Here is a 19,683-nt window from a genome sequence, read left to right as displayed (position 1 = left end):
TTCCTTCCTGTTTGAGGCTCCCTTCGGCTATAAAAGTCACTCTGCAGCCTCTCCTCTAGAGTAAATAAACCATTCTCTTGAGGTCCTTTTCTGCCCCAACCATTTCACCTTCTCTGTGACTTTACGAGCTTGACTTAACAAGAAGTTCACCTTCTGGCTTCTGTTACATAGCATTGTCTGGACTGACAGCCTCCGCTTTGCTGAGAGTAGAACCCAGGGGAAGAAGTGGACACTCTGGTTTGAGTTTGGCCATTAAAACAGAAGGAACATTTATCAACACAGGACCTACTTCATTTCATAGCAGCTACACACAGTCGTGACAATTTCTTACCTTTCTATGGTGGTTTATGGTTGTAAACAGCTTTTCCATACTTCAATTCTCAACAGGAAACTGTCATTACCACCAGCTAAAAAGCATTTACTGAGCACCTGCTGCATGCAGAAGGTGCTGTGATAGGGAATATAGTTATGACAAGAGAGATGATAAGTTATTTATCTCCCAAATTTGTTGTTAGGTAAGAAATGTGAGGAGCAGAACACTGGGTATGGTAAATTTCTATTTGCATAGAAAAGGTATTATACAAGGAAACATGCTCTCACCTGGCCAACAGACAGGTGGCTGTTTCTTGAGAGGCCTCACAGGATAGTATTATTGGTGAAACAACCACAGCGCAGGGGCTGGCCTTCATTAAAAATAAAAAAATAGATGTATATATATTTTTATGTGGCTTGGTATCTTCGGGAGAATACACAAGAAACTGACTACTCTGGTTACCTTTGGGTGGCTGGGATGAAAAGAAAACTTACTTTTCATTGTATTCTTTTGTACCTTTTGAATTTTGTACCACATACCTATATGAAAACATAATAATGTGTAATTAAAAGAAATGATGAGATTTAAAAATAGAGCATTGTTAAAAGCCACATAATCTGTAGAGTAGAGTATGTAATGTAGATATTTTTGTCTCTAAAAATGTTGTGGGCTGGGCGTGGTGGCTCATGCCTGTAATCCCAGTACTTTGGGAGGCCGAGGTGGGCGGATCACGAGGTCAGGAGTTTGAGAACAGCCTGTCCAACATGGTGAAACCCTGTCTTTACTAAAAATACAAAAATTAGCCGGGCATGGTGGCGAGTGCCTGTAGTTCCAGCTACTCGGGAGGCTGAGGCAGGAGAATTGCTTGAACCCAGCGGGACAGAGGTTGCAGTGAGGTAAGATCGCACCACTGCACTCCAGCTCTGGGTGACAGAGCAAGACTCCATCTCAGAAAGAAAAAAAAATATTGTGGTTTTTGTCTTTTAGTAACTTTACTGGAGTGATTAACCAAAGCAAAACATGTAGGTATTTGCTTCCTCTCTGTCTGGGCCTCTGCCTTGGCCACTTGGGCTTCCTAACAGCATGGCAGCTGGGTTCCAAGAGTAAGTGTTCCAAGAGGCCTGGAAAGGAAGCTGCAGGGCTTCCCGTGATCTAGTTTCAGAAGACCTACGTGGTCGTGCACACCACATTTTATTAGTCAAGTAAGTCACTAAGACCAGCCCAGATTTAAGAGAAGGCAAATTAGGTGCACCTTTCAGTATTAAAAGTTCCAAAGAGTTTGTGTCCATCCCTAATCCACCACACACAGAAGCAAAATCAAGCATGCAAACAAACAAAACAGAGGACTAACACAGTGTTGCCAGGTTTTATTTTGACAAATAGAAATATTAAAAAGCAACACCAAAAAATGTTGTCATCCACTACCACATTGTCAGATCTGTTTCTTAAAAGTAAGTACTTTTCTTCTACCAAAAAAAGTAGAAAGGACATAGTTCCAGAACAAACGGCAGTTCTTTAAATAGAACAAATTTAGCTTAATGAAAAACTTGCTATGCTGTACTTATTTTTCTCATTTCAGACCAGGTAGAAAACTAGGTCATGGAGAAATTGTCCATTGGCAAACCACCAGGTGCAAGGCATGAGCACCTCTGCAGTGCCGAGCAGCAGTCCCCTACTGCTGATTTGCATCCAGGCTCTCCATGAAACCTGTGTTCTGTTGGCTTCCGGGATTTACCTCCCTACTCAGCTCCCAGTTCCCAGGTAGGTGCCAGTGGGCTCGTAGGCAGAAAGATCTGCCTGCTGTCTAGTGTTTCCATGGCACCACACTGATGGGGATTTTCTTCTGGCATCATCAGGCTTTCTGGCCCAGGGTGGGCTTCTTACACTGTGGCTTCCTCTCTGTGGGCTGGGCTATTCTGGCTCTGCAGGTCTGGACAAGAATTAGTGATACCATGGGCCTGACACAATGGGAAGCCTGCCCAAGATCACCACCATCACCCCCTCTGAGCATCTCAGAATCACTGGGGGAAGATTTTCAGCACCAGCCTCCACATTCCTTGAATTCCTGGCACCTCTTCAGTACGGAGCCTAACAGGTCCCACAGTGGGAATGTCGTACTAGATCAACAAGCAACCTTTACTTGGTCCTCTGGCACCAAGTGTCCGGAGACCTCTAAGCCAAGCCAATACTGTATTTCTATGCATCGCCCAGCGTAGCTGACTGAAGTTTTACCGGTGGAAGGGAATTGCCTGCTGACGGTCAGCTACTCAGATGGCTAAGGATTAATTTTCTAAGTGTGTCTGACCTAGAAACATGTCAGAGGTAGGGAGCAGGAGTGGGTCCAAGCCGGGGAGACTCATACCCTCTGGGTCACATCCTCTCTGCAAAGCCTCAGCATCTTGGGGAAGCAGAGTCCTACTCCACTTTCCCTAAACATTTCCAAAATTCTTTTAAAATTCATTTATTTATTTATTTTGAGATGGAGTCTGGCTCCATCACCGAGGATAGAGTGCAGTGGCACAATCTTGGCTCACTGCAACCTCCGCCTTCCGGGTTCAAATGATTCTCCTGCCTCAGCCTCCCGGGTAGCTGGGATTACAGGCATGTACCACAACACTCAGATAATTTCTGTATTTTTAGCAGAGATGGAGTTTCACCATGTTGGCCAGGCTGGTCTCAAACTCTTGATCTCAAGAGATCCACCCACCTTGGCCTCCCAAAGTGCTGGGATTATGGGTGTGAGCCACTGTGCCCAGCCCATTTCTTAAATTCTTGATGCAGAGGGAGGAACTAGTGTCTACTGCTCACCCTACAACTTTTGGGTAAATAGTTGTCTCTTAGAGAAATGACCTCAAAATGGACTTTTGTTTATTAAAGGTATAATTGGATAAAAGGGCCAACTAGAAACAAGAGTTATGCATCGAGAAACCAGAGTCATGTATCTATTCGCTCCAGGTGTGAGAGCATATCTCTTGGGTGTTTCCCCAACAGCCCTGATATCAGACATCAGGAAGCAGGACAGGGCCACCTTCCCCATCTAGTGATGAATCTAAGAAGCAGGTTGGCCCAAGCATGGGCAGGCATAAAGCCCTAGATTTGCAGTGAGCACAAAGAGTCAATTCAACAGCCCACAGAGCTCATCCTCTATAACAGTCCTAATTAGAAACATTATACATAAGGAGAGGAAACAATTTACACAGACTCCAGCATGAGCTCATGGCAATAGCTTGTTTGTTTTCCAGCTCCAGCCCTGAGGCTATAGACACACACCTCTGAAAAAATAATGCATAGGTATTTCCAAGACTGATATTTTCGGATACTCCAGAAAAACGTGGCAGTTAACGATGTGCTGTAGCAAAACCGTCTGCATCATGACTCCGTCTCTCCTTCCCCTTTTACCGCCCCTGTTGTCTGTCTTGGTGTTAGGATTTTGTTAGTAGCTTAATATTTCAAAAAGTAATTTACAACATGTTCCTTCTTTTCTGTTCTCACATAAACTTGAGATTTAAACATTTTTGCATCTGCTTTTTATTCCTTTCCACTGGGCAGCCCCTAGTGATGTTTCCTGTGCTTAACGGAGCAGAAATTAGCATGCATTTCTGTTTACCAGGGACGCTGCGCCTGGTGGAACAGTCTCGCTGGCGTGTTACTGAGCATTTACATTCACACTACTTAACTGTTGCTAGGGGAGCCAGATAGAAAAAGACAAAGGGCATAAATCACAGCGTCTCGCTGATATTTTACCGTCAACACTCTTTCTCTTCTCTCATTTGGAGCAGGAGTTTTTTTCTCTCTCTCTCTAGTCTTTTGGTCTGGAATTCTTAATCCTGGTTTCATGAGATTCCTGGAAGATGTCAACTGACCTTCCTTATAACCCACACCTTGCTTATAACCCCCATATGTCTCCTCCTTTTTTCTGCCCTCCTGCTCTGGTTTCCCTGTGTGCTTACAACAGCTGGTGGGTAAGTTGTGGTCTGTGGTTCCACATTGTCTGGGTTTGAATCCCCACTCTAGTTGTGTGATCTTGGGTTAGTTCCTTAGCTTCTCTGAGTGGGCTTCTTCCTCTGTAAGATGGGGCATATGCTTTTCCCAGCCTCATGAGATTGTTACGAGCATTAAATGAGGCTCTGCATGTGAAGAGTCTAGTACACAGTACGGATTCAATAAACTACCTTTATTCTTGTCATCTGTAGTCTCATGGCTATATTCAAGCTTGTCCAACCCATGGCCCACGGGCCACATGTGGCCCAAGATGGCTTTGAATGCAGCCCAACACAAATTTGTAAACTTTCTTAAAGCATTGAGATATTTTTGGAATTTTCTTTTTTAGCTCATCAGCTCTCGTTAATGTTAGTGTATTTTATGTGTGGTGCAAGACAATTCTTCTTCCAGTGTGATCCAGGGAAGCCAAAAGATTGGATACCCCGTGAGATCTTCTAGGCGACTGGTCCCCAGTGAAATTGTGATCACGGAGGATAGTAGAGTCCCCGTAGTACACAAAGGATATGTTCCACAAACTCCATATGATCAGCACCATTTTTGGGAGGCCCTATGCTGTGCCGAACGTCATGAATCAGTGAGGGTTTAGGAAGCACATCGACCTCCCAGTGTTTGGGGGTTGCTGTTTTAAGAAGGCCCCATTTACCATTCTACTGCCCACGTGAAGAGTGAAGACTAATCCATGGACAGGATGCCTCTCCAGTCTAGCTGTGCCCCGCTCCCTCTTTCTCATCTAAATAGAACCCTTTTCCTGTGGATTGAGATGAAAAGTCCTTGAATGCACCATCTCGTGCTGCTGGGTCAGTCTGGACAATATTAAGTCACATCCATTAAGTTTTCCTTAAAGAAAATGTTTGAAATATTTCTTCCTTCAGTTCGATACTAAGTGTATTTTGCCACAAGACACTTCCTGATGACCCAATTTCAGGTCCCCATTCTTTTATCTATGTGAGAATTCTCCACTTTCAGACTCTGCTTAATTTAACTGTCTCTGAAAATGTGCAAGTTCATAAAAGAAGGTAAAATAATTACCACAGTACATACAAAGAGGTGAACATTTCTTTTTTATGTACAAATTGTGTGTTACCCCAGGTGGACTTTCCTGGGCCCGCCTCCTCCTGTCCCCGGAGCCTGGCCCAGCTCTGGCCCCCAATGAACTGCAGAGGTAGAGGGGTAAAGAAGAGCAGTTGAGTGGCTCAGATTGCTGCCTGAACTCTGGACCGAGGAGCAATCACGAGTAACCCCAAAAACTGCCCATTGGTTTGCACACTCATAGCATGAAAACAAGTTCCATTCTTTTGTGCTGTCCTGGAACATCAGCCAGCTCTTAAGTCACGTTGCCCGGATTCATGTGCTCCTGCAATGAAAGGCCCTATTGTCAACAAGCCTGGTCAACAAGGCAAAGCAAAGTTTGCCCCGTGCATCAAAACCTGGAACATCCTGACTTGTTACGTGCTGAGAAATGTGTGCTTAGTATTGTATTAAAGTAAATGGGGAGGGGCAGTGTCTTTAAAAATACCCAAAGCAAAGAAAAATAGATACTATCTGCTCAGTGTCCCAGAGTAGAGGTTTTTAAAATGACCCGAGAAATAGGTTTATTGCTTTCATTGCTTCCTTCCTTCTTCTTCCTCCTTCTCTGACATTTGGCCCTCCTCTCTAAAAACTTCCCCTCATAGTGACCCCAGGCTCCTGTCGGGAAGTCTCACTCACTGTGTGGGTGAACAAGCAAAGCGACTGTTAAAAGTGTTCAGATAACATGGACAAAAAACACATGGAAAAGCTGATATCGAGTTCCATTGGGTTTGGAGTGGTTCTTGTGGGCAAAGGATGCAGTGAGCTGAACATATACTAAAAATACAAACCCTTAAGAGCTGACTGGGTAAGACTTAAGCCCAGTATCTTCCAGAGATGAGTGTCTAGGTGCAACATCCAGATCTTAGCCTGCCTGAGTGTACCAGTGAACCTGCCCAGGTTTTAGTTTCCTTTTCTATAAAATGATAGCTTGGTTCTGATGATCTTCAGGCTGCCTTGGGAGGACCTTGAGGCTTCAGCTCAAACCCTAGCTCTGCTATATACCTCTTCTTGGTGCTGAGATTCCATAATATCCTTCAATTATTGTGGAACTGACTTAGTAGAAGGCATCAGAGGGAATGGAAGCCGCTACATTATCAATGCCGACATTGAGGCAAGAGGCCAACATTATTGCACAAAACATGGCAGATGTTGGAATGAAGAAGACAGCGAGACGCAGGCAGCAACAGAGCCTCCTTAATCTCTGACCCAAAAGAGTCTTGACTTGAAGTTCCCCAAGCCCCTTCTTTTCTCCCAGGCGCTCACTGCTTTCAAAGCGACTTCAATCTCAAGTTGGGAGATGTGGCCCAGTTCAGGGTCTGCCGCAGACTCAGGCACTGTCCCTTCTCCTATCTCAGTTTCTTCACTGGCAAATGGAAGGTATGCAATTAGATGATTTTTAAAGCCAAGCTCAGACCTAACATCCACAATTCCAGGAATTCCAGGAAATGCACACTAAAACTAAGGTTCTGAAACAAGTAAAAAAACAGACCAAATACACGAACCAACGATTTTCAGACATTGGAGCACAGGTGGCACAGGACAATGATTCCCGAATGGAAACAAGTGAGGTGAGTCCTATGACTGCCCCAGCATGCTGCCTGGAGAGACTTTCCAGGCCATGGAACAGGGACGCGGAGTACAGGTGGAGCACAGCCATATCCCTGTGTAGAGGGATGGGGCTGGGGTCCCAGGTACACTCATGCACCTAGAACTCACAGGAGAGAATACTAGAGAGAAGAAAGCTGCACACGGAGAGAACTCTGGAGCTCTGCAGAGTGTCATCTTTGGGTCTTCAGCGAAGTATTGATCAGCACATGCAGGTGAGGAAAAGAAATGAGGCTAGAAAAAGAATCACCCAAAAAGATTAGAGGGAACCATTCCTAGAGCTCCCACCAGCCAGAGAATAGCCCCTGTGGCCATCGGCCACCGTTGAAAACCTTCTAATTCACGGGGCACTGAGTAGAACACTCTGAGTATTGTCTCAGCAAGGCAACCCAATTCAGCTTACTCTAAAGGCTCCTGTGGCCCCTCCTAACAAGGCTTAAAAGCAAGTCTTAGCTGGCATAGTGGTGCGTGCCTGTAGTCCCAGCTACCTGGGAGGGTGAGGGCTGAGGCAGGATGATTGTTCAAGCCAGGAGTTCAAGACCAGCCTGGGCAACATAGTGAGACTCTGTATTTTTTTTTTTTTTTAAAAGGCCAGGCGCGGTGTCTCAACCCTGTAATCCCAGCACTTTGGGAGGCTGAGGTGGGTGGATCATCTGAGGTCGGGAGTTCGAGACAAGCCTGACCAACATGGAGAAACCCCGTCTCTACTAAAGACACAAAATTAGCCGGGTGTGGTGGCACAGGCCAGTAATCCCAGCTACTCGCGAGGCTGAGGCAGGAGAATCGCTTGAACCTAGGAGGCAGAGGTTGCAGTGAATGGAGATCGTGCATTGCTCTCCAGCCTGGGCAACGAGAGGGAAACTCCATCTAAAAAACAAAACAAACAAACAAAAAACAAGTCATGAAAGGATCAAACTGTTTTCAAGTAAATTAACTGTGTCCTAGAACAACACTCAAAAGTTTTTTTGTGTGTTTGTTTGTTTTTTAAAGAATATCCAGGCCAGGCATGGTGGCTCACACCTATAATCCCAGCACTTTGGGAGACTGAGGAAGGTGGATCACTTGAGGTTAGGATTTTGAGACCAATCTGGCCTCAAACATGGTGAAACTCTGTGTCTTCTAAAAATACAAAAGTTAGCCAGGTGTGGTGGCGGGGGGTGCCTGTAGTCCCAGTTACTCAGGAGGCTGAGGCAGGAGAATTATTTGAACCTGGGAGGAGGAGGTTATACTGAGCTGAGATTGCGCCACTGAACTCCAGCCTGGGCGACAAAGCAAGACTCCATCTCAAAAAAAATAAAAAGAAAAAGAATATCCAGCACTCAGCAAGGTAAAATTCAAGCAAGAGAAACATGAAGGAAATTATAACAAGGCACATCATAATCAAATTGCTCAATACCAGTGATAAAGAGGAAATCTTAAAATTAACCACAGGAAAAAAATTACATTAGAAACAGGAGAACAAAGATAAGAATGGCAGCAGAGTTCATGTCAGAAGCAAAGCAAGTGAGAAGAAAGACAGAGGAACAATAATCTTTAATCAGAGAAAAATATTGTCAACCTAGAATTCTAGGTTTTTGGTTTTTTTTTTTTTTTTTTTGTGTCTTTCACATGAAATGGACACTAATTCTTTTTTTTTTTTTTTTTTTTGAGACGGAGTCTTGCTCTGTCGCCCAGGCTGGAGTGCAGTGGTGCAATCTCGGCTCACTGCAAGCTCCGCCTCCTGGGTTCATGCCATTCTCCTGCCTCAGCCTCTCTGAATAGCTGGGACTACAGGCGCCCGCCACCACGCCCGGCTAATTTTTTGTATTTTTAGTAGAGATGGGGTTTCACCGTGGTCTCGATCTCCTGACCTCGTGATCCGCCCGCCTCGGCCTCCCAAAGTGCTGGGATTACAAGCGTGAGCCACCGCACCCGGCCAGTGGCCACTAATTCTATACCCAGCAAAAATGTCTTTCAAAAACAAATGCAAAAGACTTTTTCAAACATACAAAAGCTAAAAAAAAAATCCTCTGAGGACCTATACTGTAAGAAATGTTAAGAGATGTCCTTCAAGCAGAAGGACAATAATACCAGATAAAATTCTGGCTCTACAAAAAGAATAAGAGTTCTGGAAGTGGAACTTCAACTACTCTAAACATGCAACAAGCTATGAATGGGGAATCTTTCTGTGGAGGCTTCCAGGACCCAAGAGTGAGGACAGAAAAGTACTCTTTGCCTGAGCTGACACTCACCGAGCGGAGAACCAAGGATTCCTAAGAGATGACATATGTGGCTGTGTTACCGCCAACTCCACCTTCTACCCAGTAAGACTGGGAAGGAGGGAGAGAGAGAAATAAGTCTAAGGGTCACTGGAGCACAGGACGTGTGAGGAGAGGGGACTTCCTGCCCTTCCTGTGGTTATGGGTAATGGGGGGGCTGTGCTTTCTCCCTAGTAAGGTTCTAATAAAACGATTCCACAAATATTGGGATGTAATGTAGCTCCCCCATTGGATATTTGATTAGGAAAAGGATTTGCTGGCTTATTCATACATCATTAGGGATAGAGGAGGGTCTTGGAGAAAGAAGAAAGGGCAGAAAGAAGAGCTGCAGGGGCAGTCTGAACTCACCCAGTTGGTTAGGGCCAGAAAACGCATTTCCTGCAGTTCAAGCGGATGCTACTTAGCAGGCGGCTGGATTTGTTCCACCCCTACCCCAACAGCGTTCTCTCTCTTATTTACCGGGAGCTTGAGCTCAAAGAGTCCGTAGAGTACATATTCTGTCATGGGAGTTGAGGGGCATGGAGGTGGTTGAGCCTGGATTTACCATATCCGTGCCCTGCAAGTCTCTCTAAAAGAACCCAGATGTGTCTTCCAGAGAAAGCTAGCACGTTGATGCCTGCCTCACAGCCAGTCCCAGTGGGCCACCACTAGAGAGAAGGCTACCGCTGCCCTGTTAGTTTACGACCCTCTGCCCTTTCTCTGTCCTACCTCTCAGCCCAGCGCATTAGAGGAACTAGTTCCCAAAGCGGAAAGCGAGAGTGGAGTGTCCCGGAAATAGACCTCCCTCATTCAGGGTCCAGGTCGAAGCTTGCACTGGACTGGGGGAGGGCAGTGGCGCTGGGAGATGAGGTGAGAGTAGAATCAAGTTTGGAATTGATGTTTTAAAGTGGACTGAGGGTTAATACCTGAAAACAATGGTAAAATTTTGGACCCGCCCAAGATGTAATTAAGAGATCTGCTACCCACTGGAGAAGGTTGAGCACATTTGAAAGGTTTCAGAAAATGAAAAAGCCTTTTCTGTCTTTAAGAAAACAAACAAACAAAAAAACAAAACAAAAGAACAAAAAAACCTGTCTGCCCCCAACAGGTACAATTACATTTGTAAAGATGGTTCCCAGCAGATGGTGATGTGCTAATGAGTCCCAGGAGGGGCTCAGGAGAAAACTCCCCTTCACCACCTTGCCCCTGGTGACTCCCAGCACACCTGGTCCAGCCTTTCCTCTGCAGCTGTTCTTTAGTGCATGGCCTGTCTGTCTGGAAGGAAAACTGGAGAGGGTGACCTGATCCAGGGAGCAAAGGCTTCATGTGCCCTGTGGCCTTTTTCAGCAGGGTTAGTGGGGTGGGACTCTGGGCCCACTCTCAGGTTTGGGGCCATAACTAGGTCCTGGCAGCTGCAGTCCAGGCTGGCCCCACAGGAGGCCACAGGCGGTGGCTCCACCTGAGGAGAAGGTGGCATGTGGGTACCCCACCTGGCTCTCCTGGGAAGGGCCCTTGGCAACATCCGCAGCAGCTGGACTCCACCCCAGTTGCAGTCTTGACATTTGGTTATTTTCTATTCTTTTTACTCTGCAAATAATATATGTTCTTTATACAATCAGTTAGACTGTACAAATAAGCAAATAAATAAACACCTCTCATAATCTCACTACCAGCCACTGTTAATAACATTTTTGTGTATTTCCTCTGAGATTGAGTGTATGAAATATATATATATATATATATACACACACATATATATATGTATATACAAACAAAATGGATTAATATTCCATACGCATATGTGGGACATTTATATTATTTACAACTTTCTGTTATCTTAAATAAGGTGTGATGAACACCTTTACTCATAATTTTTTGTGCATAATTTATAATTCCTTTGAATAATTTCCCAAAAGGAAGTTATACCAGGGAAGTTGCACGTTTTTAAAGTCTAGTAGCTGATTTTCTAGCTAGTAATGGTTGCGGAGGAGGACCTTGAGAAGGGGGTGGAGGCATGGGGGGAGCTGGGCCTCAGGGGAGGCTCGGGAAGCTGCCCCTCTCCTTTGCCTCTTTCGGTTTCCCTGTTTAATCCTTCCCTCCTTCCCCAGGCTCCTCTTCCCCTGGCCTTCTCTTTCATCCTTTAATTCCTTCACCCTTTGCCCCTTCTGCCATTTCAACTCTGGATTTTTCCTCCAGTGCTCAAACCTCATTCTGTTCCATTGAATGTCCCTCATTGAATGTCCCTCACTGCTTGGCCTGCTTTCCTACCCGCGTCCCCACCAGGCTCCCTGTGGTGATCCTGTGGCTGCAGCGTGGGCTTCCTGCCCTCTTAGGTTTGTGTTCTGCAGGGAAGAGTGAAGGTCTTTTCTAGTGGCTCCCACAATGCCCTAGGGACTCTCTGATTGGCTTGGCCTAGGTCACATGCCCATCTCTGAACCAATGACTATGCCCGATGTTCACTGTGGCCTCATCTGGGCCACCTGCTTGAGCCCTGGAGTTGGGATGAAGCCTCACCCAGCCCACAGGAAGTAAAAGTGGGGCAGAGGGGGGCCCTTGGATGAAGGTCGAGCTCTGTTCTGGGAATAGTGGGAATATCCTTGGGGCATTAATCTCCCATAGACAGTGAAACTCTCCTTGCTTATGGGAGGATATGACAAACGTGAAGATTTTGCTTTTAAATGTAAGAATTGTCAGTGTCATACCTAAGAAATGACGGAAAATAATATTAAATATTTAAGAGTGTTAAAATAGATCAACTGCAAATGTGTGTTCCCAGGACACAAATCTGAAGGGTATACATTAACTAATAGACGGGTTATTTTTCTTCAAAGAAAAATCCCTTGTATCTTATATATACACAAGGGATTCTTAAGGAAGGACAACCTAGTCTTCCTTTTCACCCAAAATTTACAGTGTTAAAAATAATTTTACGGCCGGGTGTGGTGGCTCACACCTGTAATCCCAGCACTTTGGGATGCTGAGGCGGAAGGATCACTTGAGGTCAGGAGTTTGAGACCAGCCTGGCCAACATGGTGAAACCCCATTTCTACTAAAAATACAAAAATTAACTGGGCTTGGTGGAGCACGCCTGTAATCCCAGCTACTCAGGAGGCTGGGGCAAGAGAATCATTTGAAACTGGGAGGCCAAGGTTGCAGTGAGCCAAGATTGTGCCACTGCACTCCAGCCTGGGTGACAGAGTGAGTGGGACTCCATTTCAAATAAATAAATAAATAAATAAATAAATAAATAATTTTACTATTAGCTGAGAATCTTTTGAGTGCCAGATCCTGAGCTAGGCTCTTGATGTGTTGTTATTTTTAATCCTGACAACAACTCTACAAAGCAATCTTAGTACTCTTCATTTACAAAGGAGGAAAAAGAGGCTGAGAGAGATTGTATAACCTTCCAACAGTGACAGCACTAGTAGTGCCCACCAAGTGGTCAAGCCCAGGTTGTATGTACCAGAATGCCCTTCTTGGCTAAGAAAACCTAAAATTCCCTAACTTGTGTTTGGCTGAATTTCTGAGGGCTTTGAGTGCCCACAGTGCTCCTGCTGCTTCAAAAGCTGCAGCTTCAGCTGCTTTTGAACTTCTCAGTGACTGCAGGGACAGAAATAGCACTAAGTGGAAAAAGGATCCAAAAGAAGAATCTAAAACTTCAGCTATTATATAGACACAAAGATATACTACTTAGGTCTTTCCAAATGGATGAAAGGATGCCACACCTAGATTTTCCAAAGAATTCATTCCTTTTGGTGTGGCTGAACTGGTGAGGTGTGGGGGCTTCTTAAAAGCATTCTGATGCCATCTCCTGGTAAAGCCTAGGGCTTGGGAACTGAAATGTACAAGAAATAAACATGCAGTGAAACACCTGAGAGTCTATCCTCTTTGTGCCTCCCATCATTTCTGCAGGCTGAGGTTTCCATTTAATTTTTGCATCACATCTTTAGCACTATTGGACATCCTGGAAATCTCATTCACCAGATTTCAGTTTGAAGAGATAGTGTTTGCTACCAGAGCCTCTTTTCTGTCAAAGAAATTGGAAGCAGGAAGGTTGATGCGTTCCTCCACAGGTGAGTCAACAAGAAAATGTTTGAGTCTTCAAAAGGTGATGGTTCCACTCTTAGCTGGTGAATTCCATGAGCATACAAAGCTCTGTTTGTAACCCTGTCATATAAGAAGAATCTGGGATGCGTTTTTTATTTGGTACAGGAAATAAGAGGTGGATGATTCCAGTTTGTGGAATTTGACAGTCTTCTGTTCAGTCAGTATCTCTTATTTTGTTATGCTTATTTTAACAGAAAGAAAAGAGGTCTTTTAGAATAATATGAAACTCACACTCTGCATGGAGACAGATAAGGAGGGAAGCGTGGGATGTGTGCAGAGAAAAGGCAGCATGTCTGTTTGACTGGAGCAAAGGAAATGTGGCATGGGGGTGGAGGGACAGGGCCACCTCAGGGAGCGTCGAGGGTTCAGCCATGGAGTTCAGGCTTTATTCTCAAAGTAGTGGGAGTTAATGAAGGTTTTTGACCAGATGTATCAGAATTGTGTTTTCTGTTTGTCTGTCTGTTTGTTTGTTTGAGAGAGTCTCTCTCAGTTGCCCAGGCTGGAGTGTGGTGGTACGATCTTAGCTTACTGCGATCTCTGCCTCCTGGGCTTAAGCCATCCATCCTCCCACCCCAAATCCCAAGTAGCTGAGGTCACAGGTGCAAGCTACCAAGCCTGGCTTATTTTTGTATTTTTGTATTTTTTTTTTTTTTTGTAGAAAAGGGGGTTTCTCCATGTTACCCAGGCTAGTCTCGAGCTCCTGGGCTCAAGTAATCCACCCACCTCAGCCTCCCAAAGTTCTGGGATTATAGGCGTGAGCCCCTGTGCCTGGCCAGAACTGTTTTAGGGAGAACAATTTATTAACAATATAGGAAATAGAACAGAAACAGAGGGTGGATGTAGGCAAGGCTGTGAGATGTCTACGATAGAGTCCCAGGCTGACACTGGAAGGCAGGCATTAGCATCAAGGATCAGAATGGAAAAGACATCAGGAGGGAGAAGCTACCATAGAGATGGAAGTTATGGGTCAGAGTGGATAACGAAGGAAAAGATGGTGCTGCACTGGGTGACTGCATGGGTGGTGGTGCTGTGTACAGATTGGGGAGAATGTGGAGGAAGCACAAGTGTTGAAAGAAAGGATCATGGGTCCACTTTTGAACATACTGAGTTTGAGGTTTCAATAGGACATCTTTGTAGGGATGCGCAGAAGACAGTTGGAAATACGAGTGTGGGTTCAGAGACAAGTCCAGCCTTCAGTGGAACTCAGACAAGTCCAGGAAGATGAGGAGGAAGGGGGCTAGAGAAATAGTAGAGGAAGGGGGCTAGAGAAATAGTAGGGAAAGGAAAGAACAGAGATCTGGGAAGCTGAGGGAGGAGTTTTAAGAAAAGGGTGGGCCAGGTGCGGTGGCTGTAATCTCAACACTTTGGGAGGCCAAGGCACAGGAGGGTCACTTGAGGCCAGGAGTTCAAGACCAGCCTGAGCAAGATACTGAGACCACATTTCTACATTAAAAAAAAAAAAAAAAAAGTTAGTAGCTGGGGCAGTGGTGTGCACCTGTAGTCCCAGCTACTCAGGAGACTGAGGCAAGAGGTTTGCTTGAGCCCAGGAGGTCGAGGCTGCAGTCAGCCATCACACCACTGCACTCCAGCTTGGGTGACATAATGAGACCTTGTCTCAGGAAAAAAAAAAAAAGAGTGGTGTGGTTAGTAGTATCTGATTTAGTAAAGGGCTGAGAAGGTTGAGGATGGACATTGGTAGACTTTGGCTTTTTCCCTCATCCCTGTCCAGTAAGAGTTCTCTCAATTACAAAACATTTAAAAGTGAGTGGGAATCATTAATGGAACCATACATTTCAAAATGATTAAAATAGAAAATTCTATGTTACATTTTGCTACAAAAGAGTAAATGAGAGAAAAACATTAACATTTAAAAAATCATATTGTTCTCTACATGTTTCTGTATGCTTAAAACATTATAATAAATTGCTTTGAAAAGTAAGTGGTAGGTCAAAAACAGAAGTATTGATACAAACCACACTTTGGAGAAATGTGATAACTAAGTGAAGGAGGGAAAGCACGAGTGACTCAGCTTAACGGGTAGCCCGAAAGAAAGAACTTGCTTTTCGTTTGTTTCGATAAGGCAACTTGTTTATCTCTCTGGGGGCTATCGCTTACCCACCACCTGCCCCTCATCTTTGTTCCCACCTTCATTGTGGAGTCTCACACTCAACTTGACCTGGAAACAACTCAACCTAGAAACAACATGGTGAAGGTGAGAATGAAGATGGGGGCCAGGTGGTGGGTAAGTGATGGCCCCCAAAAAGATACGTCCACGTCCTAGCTCCTGGAACTGTGGATGTGACCTTATTTAAAAAGAGGATCTTTGCAGAGGTAATTCATAAGGATCTTGAGATGAGATCATCTGGATTATCCAGGTGGGTCCTGAATCCAATGACAAGTGTCGTTATAAAGGGCAGAAGAGGAGAAGACAGAGAGAATAGGAGGAGCCCGTGTGAAGATAAAGGCAAAGTTGGCAGCGATGCAGCCACAAGCCAAGGAACGCTGGGTATCACCAAAAGCTGGAAGGGACAGGAAGGATTCTCCCCTAGAGCCTTTGGTGAGGGAGCGTGGCACAGCTGATGCCTTGATTTCAGACCTCTGCCCTCTCAGAACCGTGTGAGAGTGTATTTCTGTGGTCTGCAGCCACCATATTTGTTGTGGTGATTTGTTAAAGCAGCCCTAGGAATCTGATAGGGGCGGGGAGCTTGGCCACAGTCTGAGGTCCTGAGCAGTGGGGCTGTGTCTCAGGCTTCTCATTTTCCATGCCCCACCCGGGGCCAACACAATCAGTTATTATGAGTTTATTTCACTTGGGGCTTAAATTCACAGGACAGTATTTCTCTCAAAGAGACAACTTTGTCTTCATTTTTTTCCTGTCTTCATTTTTTTCCTGTCTCATTCCCAGTGGGTTTTAGAAAATCAACAGACATTTTATTTCTTTTTAAATTTTTTTCTCACACTTTTACCCCAGAGGATAGAAAGTCAACAAATATTTTAGTACTGATATCTTTCTCTTTCACTTCCATTTTTTAAGCTGGGACATTGGTGCCAGCGGGGCCCAGGGCTTGCAAGGGGAGCTCCTCCCTGGAGTCCCACTCCTGCCCTGGCACACAGACCAGGTGACGGGGTGGCCTGTGACCGAGCGGGGCAGCACGTGGCAAAGGGCAGGGTACCAGGGAGGCCTCCCTCTGATAACTGCTGTGCATTTGAGCTGCTGATGGGGATTGTCCCAACCCTTCTAAGGGTCATGAGGTGTCAGCTCTCAGCAACCAGGGAGACTGGACTGCGCAGGGGACCTCAGGGCCAGGCGCCTGAGGAATGGTGATCCCTGTCTTCTCCCTGACTCTGCCTGGGTGAGATAGGTGCTGCTCTGGCTGAGATCCTCCTCCAAGCCAGACCTGAGTTTCTATTTTTGAGGACCAAAGGAGGTGAGGGATCTTGGTCTAGGGAGAGCTGACAGACTTTCAAGGTGTAAGGACCTCCAGGAGCCACTCTAGTCCTCTTGTGTGCTGTTGTCTGGCAGCCCTAGGGGTGACTGCTGGGCGGGGTGGCCCTGGGAGAGATTGCAGCAGGGTTCTGCGCTGCCAACACTGTCACTTCCCAGCCACCCAGACCCAACCTTACTGGTCCTAGTGCCTGCCCTTCTCTTCCATCTTCCCCAGGCCAGCGAGGCACTGAGTCCTTTGCTTCTTTCTCACTTCATGCACCTCTGCCCTTCTTTCTCAAGCTGGCTTGTCCAAGAGTCCTTATCTGGAACCTCTGGTCTTTGTACCTCCTGGCCTGCCCTCAGCTGCTCCATTGCCTGGGTCCCAGTGCTTGCCCACCATATTCAGGGGACATCCTGGACTCCTTGGCCACCACCCAGACCCTTCTGTATTCTGCTCCCCCTAACAGCTCCCGGTCTCTGCATGAACCTCCCACTCTGACCACACTTTCCTGGACACACGGCGCCCACTTCTGCCTCCATGCTCCTACATCCTCCACCTGGAATGCCCTCTCTGCTGACCTACCACACACTCCTTTAAGAATGAGCTTTCCTCCTTCCTCCATAAAGCCTCTTCCACTTGCTCCAGGCCACAGAGTTCTCTCTCCCATGACGGTTTCCTTCGTGTGCAATAGTATCGCCTCTGGAGCTTCCCCACCTTCCACCTGGTGCTGCTACATTTCCATGTATGTATGTATGTATGCTTTCATTCATTCTTTCTTTCTAACATTTGTTCTGAAAAAAATACATCATGTGCCATTATGCACCAGGCTCTAGAATATAAAGATGAGTAAAACCTAGTCCCTGAGTTGTAGAGGTCTCCAGGTGTGGTGTGTATGCTGCATGCCTCCCACTGGCTCTTCCAGATCCAGCCATCTGCTCCGCTCATGCCCTGGGCAAAATGGCCCAAAGCCAAAACAAGCAAACTGGTTCCCCTATAACCAAACCGGACAGCTTGGGGCCTGGCAGTGCCAGGAGAGAGCTGGCACGAGCAGGGCAGGGGCTGACTCGTATGGCACCATCCACAGGCCCCATTGCTCTCTGGCTTCTGGTGGGCTGTGGCTGGGGAACCCCCAGGAGAGCAGAGGTTGAAGCTGCAGGGGCTGGATTTCCCTGCCCCTTGCTGTGGGGTCGCCCTGTCGGCTGTGTCATGATTCCTGTTAGTTCCCACTCTGCTGTCTCTGGATCTAGTGACTGTTCCTTTCACCCTCAGGCCAGGGGTGGAGCCCTCGCCCAGCCCCCAACCCCGCACCCTGCTCACACCTTCGCAAATAGTGTCTTTACTAAACTCTCCCAAGTGTCTATATGTGCATTTCCTGTCCGCCCAGCACCCTGAGTGAAAGCGTTTTGAAACCAGGGAGAAGCTGGAGGACAGAGGCACATAAGGTGCCGAGGACAGGAGAGACTGCACACTCTTTGTAGCTTCCACACAACCAGAGTCCGCTGCACAGAGTGCATACTCATGTCTACAAAAGAAACTTCACTCTTCTTAATTCAACCCATATCCCACTCTACTGCCCACGTGGATCATTTTATCATTGCGGGATGACCAAAGTCATTAAAACTTTGTAAAAAGCCTGCTTTAGTGAAGAGCTTCTGGTGAAGGCCTTTGAATCTGTGCCCCTGAGGGCTCCAGGGCAGGACTCCAACTGGTGGTGTAAGACTTGCTGTCCTGATGTGGGTGGCAGTTGCTAAAACAGGGACTGTTTCATTTCATTAGCAGTGAAGTGTGCTGTCAGCCAGCAGTGATAGCCACGGGACAAGATGCAACCCAATCTGACTCTGAAACATCCTGTCCTAGCCACCGCTGAGCTCTTCCCCCTTAGGGGGTAGCCAGAAGAGTGTTGACTGGACAAGGAGAGAGAGCCCACTTGAAGAGGAATGGTGCTAAAGTCAACCTGAAGCCTTCTGAAAATTCAGCGGCCCTAGAACTGCCCCAACTGCTATTTACTGCAAAGCAGAATTCTGTATCTAGAGGGGTTGTCCTGGACTCCACTCAAGAGGTTTAGCTTTTAAAGAGCCTAAAGGATTCCTGGCTTATCTGCTGGGTGAGTGTGAGAGTCAGATCCCAAAGGATTATATGATATGATGGATGCTTTAGCACGCTGTTTCACAGGAATTTAACAGAAATATAAGATTGCTCAGTTGGAGCAGAAGTGTCTAAGAGACAAACCTTTTTAAAACCCCACTAATGTACAACCTCAAGCCACAACTGGATTCAATTACTGCGTGGAAAGAAAGGCATTTTCTTAAAAAGCCACTCTGTTTCCGTGCCTGGCTGCGAGCTGGGTCAGCCATGACAAAGACAAGCCTGTGTGTTGTTTTTGGTTGTTTTTCCTTTCAAGCTCTTCCCCTGGCACTGCCAGGCCCCAGGCTGTTTGGATCGGTTGTGTGGAGGCCAGTTTACTTATTTTGGCTTTCAGCCTTTCTGTTCAGCATTGATGATAGAAGAGTGGGCCTGTGTCCTGCGTGGCCAGTGATGGGCTATCAGCATGGCTTGGTGGTGGCACCATGCCCAGGTGCCCCTTAGGAGGCACACAGTGTTTAGAAGGCACACAGTTTGTGAGGAAGGTGAACATTCTAAGGAAGGAGACCGGCAGAGATTGTAGGGGACTCGAGAGGGGTCTGGGCACACATGGGTCTGGGTATTGACATTCTCAAATATTAATACAAATACCTAACATGTGGAGGGCTTACTCTCTCTAGGCCCTGTCCTAAGAGCTTTACATATATTACTTCATTTAAGCCTCCCAACAATCCTGTGAAGTAAATGTTATTATTATACCCACTTTACACATGAGGAAATTGAGGAAGAGAAGGGTACATGGTTTGCCCAAGGTCACACAGTAAGTATCTGAGGGCCC

The sequence above is a fragment of the Hylobates moloch genome, unplaced genomic scaffold (assembly GCF_009828535.3).
Source record: "Hylobates moloch isolate HMO894 unplaced genomic scaffold, HMol_V3 SCAFFOLD_2, whole genome shotgun sequence".
Lineage (NCBI taxonomy): Eukaryota > Metazoa > Chordata > Mammalia > Primates > Hylobatidae > Hylobates > Hylobates moloch.
Note: the sequence above shows the minus strand (reverse complement) of the source record.